The 10,344-nt window shown below is 48.1% G+C and overlaps 1 long non-coding RNA gene across 1 annotated transcript in view; it reads right to left on the bottom strand.

Moving 5' to 3' along the window:
* Positions 1–43: 43 nt before the first annotated feature.
* Positions 44–10,344, bottom strand: part of LOC131830612 (uncharacterized) — a 79,433-nt gene continuing 69,132 nt past the window's right edge. The window contains exons 2-3 of the long non-coding RNA XR_009353245.1: positions 2,033–3,431; positions 44–1,867 (exon numbers count right to left, since the gene is read on the bottom strand). This is a non-coding gene — a long non-coding RNA (uncharacterized LOC131830612). The remainder of the gene's footprint in view (positions 1,868–2,032; positions 3,432–10,344) is intronic.

Genomic DNA, 10,344 nt, shown 5'->3' with positions numbered 1-10,344 from the left:
CCCAACTCCCCTAGCACCCCCCAGCCCCCCAGCTCCCCCCAGCTCTCTCCAGCTCTCCCCAGGCCCCCGCAAGCTCTCCCCATACTGGCCGCTGCTGCCGGAGTGTTTACAAGATGCTCGGGGCCAGGCCGCCCCACAGACCAGGCCAATCGGTGTCTCCGAGGTGGGGGCCCGCTCACTGGCAGGCTTCCAAAGGTGTCTGGGTGCTTTTAATGTGACACCAGGGTTGAGAACCTCTGGCTAAGGCCAAGGACCCCAGCTGTCCCGAGGCCCTCCCCTCTGCTGGGGACGAAGTTACGTGCCTCAGTGGGTGCAGGAGGGGTGACGTTGGACACCGAGGTCTCTGCGAGTTTTCTCCATGCAGAGAGGAGCCTAAACAAAGAGGGAGGGCGAGTCTGACACGTTCATCTGTGGGGATGTGGTGTCGACTCGGCGGATGTCCCCAGCCCTCCTGGCCTCTGAGCAACAGGGACCCTTCCGGTTTCCATCTAGACAGCACTTGTCAAAGAACTCGTACACCCATGATCCTAACCCGTATATTAGTTTTCTGTTGGTGAGGTAACAAATAGTCCCAATGTCCTGGCTTGAAACAACACTAGCCTGTCTCACGGTTCTGTGGGTGAGAAGCCCAACACAGGCATCCCAGGCTAAACTCAAGCTGGTGCCGGGGGGCATTCCTTCTGGAAGCTCTTGGGGAGAATAGGCAGAGGCCCTCAGCTCTTCCCTCCACCGCTGCAGCGCCCCCCAGAAGGAGAGGGCCATTTCAAGCACCACCAACGCTTATCAATGGAGCCCAAACCGAGAGCTCAGAAAACTCTTAACTTTGCTTCCCTGGAGCATGTAGGGCTCTCGCTCCATCTCCAACCCAGAGGTTCAAAGAGGACCAATTTCAAGTATTAGACCACCCTAGCAAAATGAGGACAATTACTCTTTCCTGCGTTTGCTTGCATATTTTTGGATTTTGAGATCAAATAATAGCGTGCCAAGCCAAATCCTTGGGTGTGTTTTGGACGGGTCTGAGCCCTGTTGGCTGTACCACTGGCCCACTAGAGCCAAGGGACAGGAAGGAGCCCACACATGGAGGTGCTGGGGCTCCTCCGGAGGCGATCACCATCATCACGGGTGTCTCAGGGGAGGTTCCTTCTTCTCGCTAGTCTCCGCAGACCCCTGAGGTGCCAGGTGAGGCTGGGACCACCACTACCTGCAGAAGGTCTGAAATATGGAAACAGGACTTGCCTCTTTCCTCACAGCCTCAGAAGCTTCTTTACAAAGCCCTCCAGTTCCGAGGTCAAAAGTGCTCACCGCAAGACCTAAGATATCCTCAGAACGTTCCAGGCCCCAGTCAATATTTATGACCCGGGACTTCGACTCAGGTGGCTTTGGGATAGTGTTTGAGCTGCACTTGAGTTCTGCACACGGATTGTCTGCAGGAGACTTTTTACCCACTGGCCCCTCTCTCGTTATTATACTGTGCAATTGGGAATACACTTGACTTTCAAAGCCTCAACTTGTGCCATTCAAAGGAAACGTGCCCACCTCGTACTTAAACCCTATCTTGTTCCCCTGCGGTCTGAATAAACATTACTCAACAGCCAAAGTTACTCAAGCATCAATCACTTCCACTTCAAGGAGAAGGTAAAGGGAACAAAGATGTAACAGCACAAAAAGATTGAAATTTAACCACCGCTGGGTGCTTTCCAAGCTTGTTCAGATTAGTTCTTCAAAAAGAAGCCCCAGAGAATGGGTTACCTCAAGTTCGCTGAAATTCTCTTCCTTTCAAGGATTACACTTGAGCGTGAAGCGAGTCATTCCGGAAGACCCAGGCAGGTGGCAAACTTGACCAGGATGTGTTTGTTCTCTCTCCCCTCTGGAGAAATTTCCACACACCTCTGACGTTCCTTTTCTCTTTGATGTGCCCTCCCGTGAGCGGCTCTCTGACCCGGCCCCCCACAGCATCTCCCTCCGACACACCTCCCGGCCCATGAGCTTCCGTGTCTCTCTCTTTCTGCTTCCTTCCTTCCCCTCCGCTCACCCGCGTGCTCACCGACGAAGGTCCGTGGCGAGCTGTGAGGCGCAGAGCCAGGGACCATGGTTGTCCAGCCGCGGCCGCAGACCACCTGCCCTCCACCCAGTGGGATGTTTTTAAGCATGGAGCACCCCCCACCCCACTCCCAGCCTCACTGCCTCGACTCAACTGGACACAGTGGGCCGGGGAATCTGTGTGACAAGCTCACTGGATGACCCTCCTACCCAGTTAGGCAATCTGCTTTTCCTGAGGGGGAGCACGGTTTTGGAGTCAGGACAACCCTGGCTGGCTTCTGTGCTTGGCTTACTGTGTGTGGCATGATTTTTTTTTTTTTTTTTTAAATTTATTTGTCAGAGGGAGAGAGAGAGGGAACACAGCAGGAGGACCGGGAGAGGGAGAAGCCGGCATCTTGCTGAGCAGGGAGCCCGATGCAGGGCTCGATCCCAGGACCCCAGGATCATGACCTGAGCCTGAGGCAGATGCCTAACGACTGAGCCGCCCAGGCACCCTGGCATGATTTTTTAAAAACAGCTTTGTTGAGATACATGCAGCACGCAATCCACCCATGTAATTTGTACACACAGTCCGCTGGGTTCTAGTACATTCACAGAGTTGTGCTATTATCTGTACAATCAATTGTAGAACATTTTTATTACCCCAAGTGAAAAAACCTTTGCCCATTAGCAGTTGTTCTCCATTCATCCTTAACCCTTCAGCCCTAAGCAACCACTAGTCTGTTTTCTGTCTCCATAGATTTGCGGGCAATAGTTGTTTCATGTCGAGAGAACTGTAACTTAGGCAGACATTTGTGTCCGGCTTCTTTCGTGTAGCCTCATTTTTTCAAGGTTCTTCTACGTTGTTGCCTGTCACTTCTCCCTTCTTTTCTATGGCTGAGTAATATTCCAGTGCATTGATATACCATCTTACATTTACCCATTTATTCATTGACAGACGTTTGGGTTGGTTCCATTGTTCGGCTATGGCACATAAGGCGGCTAAAAACATTTGTGTGCTACATTTCACTTGGATACACTTATATTTCTCCTGTCCCTGGAAGTCCAGTGGCTGGGTCATATGCTAACTCAATGCATATACCATTTTGAGGAACTGCCAGATTATTTTTCAAAGCAGTAGTCCCACTTTACTTTCCCATCAGCTGTGCACGGAGGTTGCGACTTCTCTACAGCCTTCCCAATACAGGGTTTGTCCATCTATTTTTTCTTTTTTTAATTACAACCATCCTAGTGGGTGTGAAAAGGCCTCTCACTGTGGTTTTGATTTGCCTCTCTCTAGTAGATAAGGACACTGAGCATCTTCTCATGCTCCTATTGGCCATTTGTGTATCTTCTTTGGAGTAGCTACATGATGTGGGAAGGTCTGTCCTCCTGAGCTGTGGTTTCCTTGCCTGTGAAACAGACATAATCACAAGGTGATTGAATGACATAACGGAGTGGGGGTCTGCAAAGCATTAATAAATGCTTACCCTTTCACACCACTGATTTGAAACATACTAACCTACCTAGACTCAACCATGATTCCCAAAAGTCCCTTTTCTATATGGCTCTGCGTTCAGATTGACCACAGGACACATCTGTAGGAAATTTGGGAGACACAATGGAGCAGTGGCCATGTTATGCTCTTGAAGGTTGGTATAGGGCACTCTGTTGGTCTGGGGCAGCTTTGTCAGTGCCCTCTGGGTCTCCTCCTTCAATGTCTTCAAGTCCTGGACTGGGTGCCTATGACTTCTGTGGCTCAGTGTCCAGTTCCTCTGACAGGGCACCCATGTCCTCAAAGTTGCATGGGAGACAGGTTTGGGTTCCAGCTCCCTTGGTGGATTCCAGCTGATTCCTTCTCTCCTACACCTCACATCAGCTTTCCTCCCTCACTGCTGGTTTGGTTAACCTAAAATCCACTTCAGGCTCAACACCAGAGGCAACAGCTTGCACAGAATTTTCTACCAGATTCTGTAAAACCCAATTCCTAGACTAAATCTCTGAATCTCTATCCCTCAGAGGAAATTTACTCTCTGAGTGAATTCTGGGTAATTCGATCACCAAGGACAGTTACGGTGCCTTCCCCTCTAGAGAAAGCAGCGACCAAGACTTGTGAAATGCCGTCTTCTCAGAGAAGGTAAATGTGGTCGCCTGGAGTCCTTCTAGGACTGGTGACCCCAGGTCTCCCTAGGCAGAGGGAGGGACACAGAAACGCCACCTGCCCCTCCCACATTAGTTATTACTGCCAGAAGAAATTATTGCAAACTTAATAGCTTAAATCAACACGTATTTATTATCCTACAGTTCTCGAGGTCTTAAGTCCAAAGTGGGTCTCATTGGGTTAAAATTATGGAGTCCTCAGGGCCACGTTCCTTCTGAAGGTTCTAAGGAAGAATCTGTTTTCTTGACTTTTTAGCTTCTAGAGGCCTCCCACACTCTTTGGGTCATGACATTTTTCTCCATCTCCAAGGCAGTAGCATCTTCAAACTCTTACAGTGACCTTCCTGCCCTCCCTTATAAGGACTCTTGTAATTACATTATGCCAACCCAGAACAATCAGTCCATCTCAAGCTCCTTAAGCACAGCGGCAACGTATTCATGGGCTCTGAGGATTAGGACCACCAGATCTTTGGAGGCTATGATCTCGCTAGCCAACCCCCCACCCCCCGCGCCCGGATTTTATACTCCTCACCTCCTCCAAACTGCTCATTGCCCCTGGAGGTTGACCCATAGCAATTGCATCTAGTGTCTCCCTTGTCCTTTCCTTTCTGGTGGGGCTTAACCATTGGAAGTATCAGCCAAGATCAGAAAACAGAGAAGATCCCCCAGTTTCTCTCGGTGGTGGGCTGTGGTTGGGTGCATCCCTCTCCCAGATCACACGGCGCCTGGCTGTCTGTCCCTTCCCCTCTTCAGCTGCAGACTCGGCTCCACTGGTCCTCTCCCTCTTCTGTCCCCAGATTTAGAGATCGTAACAGTGCCCCTGGCTGCCTTGCCCTAAGGTCCTGTTCCCTTCCTCACTGGTTTCCCTTAACACTGCACACACCTCTTGAAAAAGTTCCTGTCAGGGATGCCTGAGTGTCTTATAGGTTAAGCATCTGGCTTTGGCTCAGGTCATGATCTCAGGGTTCTGGGATAGAGTCCCACACCGGGTTCCTTGCTCAACAGGGAGCCTGCTTCTCCCTTTGCCTGCTGCTTTCCCGGCTTGTGCTCTCTCTCTCTGACAAATAAATAAATAAAAATCTTTTAAAAAATTAAAAAAAAAGAAGAAAAGAAAAAGTTCCTGTCAGACATAACTATATAGCTGCTAAAACTATAAAACCCTTAGGGGCAAGTCTTCGTGCCTTTGGATTTATCAGTAGACTCGTAGATGACCCAAACAAAACAAAACAAAACAACCCCAAACAAAAAACACACACACAATTGACAGAAGGAAAAAAATAGATAAATGGATTTCATCAAAATCAAAAACTTTGGCTCATCAAAGAACACTAATAGGAAAGTGAAAAGACACCCTATAAAGCAGGAGAAAGCATCTGCAAATTAGATATCTGAGAAGAGCCTCATATCCAGAGTATATGAAGAACTGTTACAATTCAATAATAAAAAGGAAAGGAACCCAATTAATTAATGGGCAGAGGATCTGAGTAGGCATTTTTCCAAAGAAAATATGGCCAGCAGACCCATGAAATGATGCTTACCATCCTTATCCGTAGGGAGATGCAAATCAAAACAGAGTGAGATACACGCACTAGGATGGCTATCATGGAAACAAAATGAAAAAACCAAGCATGGGTGACAATGTAGAGAAAGTGGAACCCTCATTCCTTGCCAGTGGGAACGTCCAATGGAATGGCCACTGCGGAGAACTGTCTAGTAGTTCCTCAACAAGTTAAATATAGATTTGCCATATGACCCAGCACTTGTATTGCTAGGTATATATCCCAAAGAATTAAAGACAAGCATTCAAATAAAAACTAGAATGAATGTTTACTGGTAGAATTATTCGCGACAGCCAAAGGGTGGAGGCAACTCAAATGTATGTCAATGAATGAAAGGATGAACAAAACGTGTGCTGGCTATACAGTCCGATATCACTGGGCAATTAAAAGACATGAAGTCCTGGTAGATGCTACACAGAGATGAGCCCTGGAAAGGGGTGCTAAGTCAAAGAAGGCAGACAGATGTGGCCACATACTGCTATTATATGATTTCACCTATATGGAATGTCCAGAATAGGCTAGTCCATAGAGACAAGAAGCAGATAAGTGGTTTTTAGGGGCTGTGGGGAGATAGAATGGGAGTGATTGCTTAATACATACATGGCTTCCTTTCGGGGGGATGAAAAGGTTCTGGAACTAGATAGTGGTAATGGTTGCACAATGTTGTGAACATACTAAATACCAATGAATCACACACTTTAAAATGGTTTATATGGTAGTTTTATGGTATGTATAAAAAAATTCCTTTTTAAAGGAATATTTAAATATTTAAATTTAAATATGCCGATGATTCCTGCCAGGGAGAAGTTCCCCGGGACTCTGGAGATTCTGCTAAGGTGACCTCAACTCCAATAGCCAAAGCCTCTACGTCAGCTGGTCTGGCCCCTGAGAAGAGCCGCTGCTGTTTACTTCCGGAAGGATCCTTCCTGTAAAAATACGTCTTCTCTTGGAAATGTCAATAAATCCTCTGCAGAAGATGGTCAGTTCATCTCAGCAGCCTTTGCTTACCAGAGCATGACATGGAGAACAGAGCAGCTGGTTTGAGGCACAGATTCCAGAAACTTCTTGAGTAACATTGGAAACATACTTGAGGCCACCCTGGGCACTTTGGACATCCCCACCGGGTTGTCAGGGGTGAGTAAACAAGTAATCTCACACTACCCCCAGATAATCTGCCCAGAGGAAAGATTGTTTTGCTAGAGATGAGGCCTGGGCGGAAGGTTCCAGAGGTCAGCTTAACGGAAAGCTCTTGTTTTCTAAGTCGTGTGGGATTCCTTGTCCAGGACAGCCTTCCCTCACTCCTTACCCACTCTATGCTCCCCCACCCCCTGCCAATAAGGACACCAGGCCCTTCCTGGCTGGTCATTCAGGTGGAGGCCCTGGATCTACGCTGATGTGGCTCCTTGGGCAGGGTCTTGTCTGTCACCTCTCCTTGCTGACTCACTTACCCAGAATCTCCAGAAACACCCTCTCCTCCCAGGCTCAGGTTAGGCCAATCTTTCCTTGTTTTAAAACATTCATCTCCGGCCATTCACCATTCACTCCATTTTGCTTCCTCACTATCAGTTCCCTTTTCTTTCTTTCTTTCTTTTCTTTTTTTTTTTTTTTTTAAGATTTTATTTATTTATTTGACAAAGAGAGAAAGCACAAGCAGAGGGAACGGGAGAGGGAGAAGCAGTCTCACTGCCAAGCAGGGAGCCCGATGTGGGGCTCCATCCCAAGACCCTGGGATCATGACCTGAGCTGAAGGCAGATGCTTAACCAACCGAGCCGCCCAGGCGCCCCTCTCACTGTCATTTCTGACCTGTAGTCAACTGTATTTCTATTTCCTTGCTCCCTGGCTAAGAGGGCTAATCCCTCAGTTCATTACCCATGGATCCTATCAACCAGCTCCATCATGGGAGCAGAAAACACCTGCTTCTAGATGCTTCTCACAGTACATAATGCTTGTGTCCTGCAAAAGAGCCAATGCGCAGAGCATACAGAGTGGAGGCCTGTGCATTATCCAGGGCTGTTTATCACAATGTGACACAGAGTTCAAGGTTTCTGCCAACTGGGCTACTTCCCAGTGTGCTGGAGGAGGGGTGCACTTCAAATGCCTAGAGAGACCTCCAATTTATGGGGGTCTAAGATCAAAACAACATCAGAGGAAAATTGGCCAACCTGTTGTGAATCCAAACTGATTTCAACTCAAATAGGTAGAGGAGAAGGGTTCACAGAAAAGGGAATTCCAGATTTAGTGTCTGATGTTCCATCTCCCCAAAACAGCCAACCTCCTGGGCTCTAGTTGTGGATTTTTCTTTGCATTGTCTCTCTTGGAGCTCACTGTGCAGATGTTTCTATACTAAATTTCTAACTGACTACCGCAAAGCCTCTGTTGAGAGGCACAGCACACTTGAAATGCAGCGTATCCCTAACTGAATTCATTCATTCATTCATTCATTCATTCATTCACAGGGATTCACTCATCTTCCTCATTTCCAAACTTCTCTGCATTCTGACCCCTTCTATTTCCTGCCTCCAATGACTACACTCCCCAGCTGCGGGCCAACACCAACAGATCCTTGAGTCCTGGTTCTGCTCCAGTCTACCCAAAACCCAAAGTCCAATGTCCCTGCTGCCGGCCTTCAGTTCATCAGCATGAAAAGCCCAGTACATTCATTCTGCATCTGATATTTCTTAAATATAATAATAATAGTACGTGCCAGACATCGTGTTAGGAGTTAGGATTGGAACAGTGAACAAGGCTCTGGGGGCTCACGATCCAATAGGGGAGACAAACAGGGTGCTGCACTGTGGGGTAAGAAGTTCGGTAATACGGAGGGAGGGATTGGGTACGCTGGGGCCACAAATAAGAACACAGCTGCAGACTCGGTGGGTCAAGGAAGGTTCCAGTAACTGGCAGGACTGAGTCCCGTTTCCTCAGTGAGTGCACAGGACTGTTCATCCTGGCCTGGGCTCCTGTTCCTAACCTCTGGTCTCCTCCCATGTTCCAAGAAGCACCTGTTAAGAGCTCCTGCCTCCTTCCAAACAGGCCAACCTTCCTACTGCTAAGCTTCTTTTCTTCTCATTCTTCTCTCTTTCTGGATTATCCTCACTCCTCCCCTCTCCACGGTGAGCCACTACTGAGTCCTCAAGAGGCTTAGAAATGCCACCTGCTCCCTGAAGCCTTCCCTGGTTTCTGGATTTGTGCATGTTCTCTCCCTCTCTTTACTGCCCTTATCTGCTTCTCTGTGGCCTACTGGAGGGCTCTGGATACTTCTCCATGCCAAGAACTCAGGCCAGAACCATATCTTGTTCATTTCCGAGAGCACCGGAGGACCTACCTACCAGAATGCTCGGCACTCAGGTGAAGATGCAGACAAATTAAGGAAGAAGCCCGGCGGGATCCTTGTTGCAGCCCCACTGAAACATGAATGGGCCACATAGGGTCGATCTGGAAGGTTCTGCGGGCGCTGCTTGCTTGTTCCGAGACCCTCTGCCAACTCATCTGCTCCCGCACTAGTCTCGGAAAAAGTCAAGGGCAGGTCACATGCACCCGTGTGTCTGGAGGGGCCTCAGCCTGTGCTTTGCAGGCCCACAGGAAACCCATCCTGCCCATGACTGAGCAGATACTTCAAAGTCTGTTGCTTTACCACGCGCGCTCTCTCCTGTGCCCACGCTGACACACAACTCAAGTCTACAGAGAAGCGCACTTTTCTCTACAGAGAAGCGCAGATACTACAGATAAGCACGCCTTTCTCTCTCACACAGAGGGTGAAGGAGAGCTTGCTTGCATTCTGGGCTCAGCACTCTCCGTCATCTTCTCAGCCCTTCCTTCTCCGCTTCTCCACACGCTGGCAAACCTTCGCTCCTAACCCAGTTTGACCAGACCTGGCCCAAAGCCCAGTCCGGGAGCCCTTCATTCCCTCCCCACTGCTTGCACTTGGGCCCCTTACCTTGGGTTGGCTTTGGAAAAAGTTTAAAAGGCTAGTTTCTTCCATCTTCTTTAATTCTATTTGATTATTTTGATCAGCATTTTTTTTTTAATTTTTAATTTTTTATAAACATATATTTTTTTATAAACATATATTTTTATCCCCAGGTCTGTGAATCACCAGGTTTACACACTTCACAGCACTCACCAAATCACATACCCTCCCCAGTGTCCATAATCCCACCCCCTTCTCCCCAACCCCCTCCCCCCGGCAACCCTCAGTTTGTTTTGTGAGATTAAGAGTCACTTATGGTTTGTCTCCCTCCCAATCCCATCTTGTTTCATTTATTCTTCTACCCACTTAAGCCTCCATGTTGCATCACCACTTCCTCATATCAGGGAGATCATATGATAGTTGTCTTTCTCTGCTTGACTTATTTCGCTAAGCATGATATGCTCTAGTTCCATCCACGTTGTTGCAAATGGCAAGATTTCATTTCTTTTGATGGCTGCATAGTATTCCATTGTGTATATATACCACATCTTCTGGATGCGGAGAAAGGGGAACCCTCCTACACTGTTGGTGGGAATGCAAGCTGGTGCAGCCACTCTGGAAAACAGCATGGAGGTTCCTCAAAATGTTGAAAATAGAACTGCCCTATGACCCAGCAATTGCACTATTGGGTATTT

The sequence above is a fragment of the Mustela lutreola genome, chromosome 4 (assembly GCF_030435805.1).
Source record: "Mustela lutreola isolate mMusLut2 chromosome 4, mMusLut2.pri, whole genome shotgun sequence".
NCBI lineage: Eukaryota > Metazoa > Chordata > Mammalia > Carnivora > Mustelidae > Mustela > Mustela lutreola.
The sequence above is the reverse complement of the archived record's forward strand: the minus strand, read 5'-3'. Positions and strand labels throughout refer to the sequence as shown.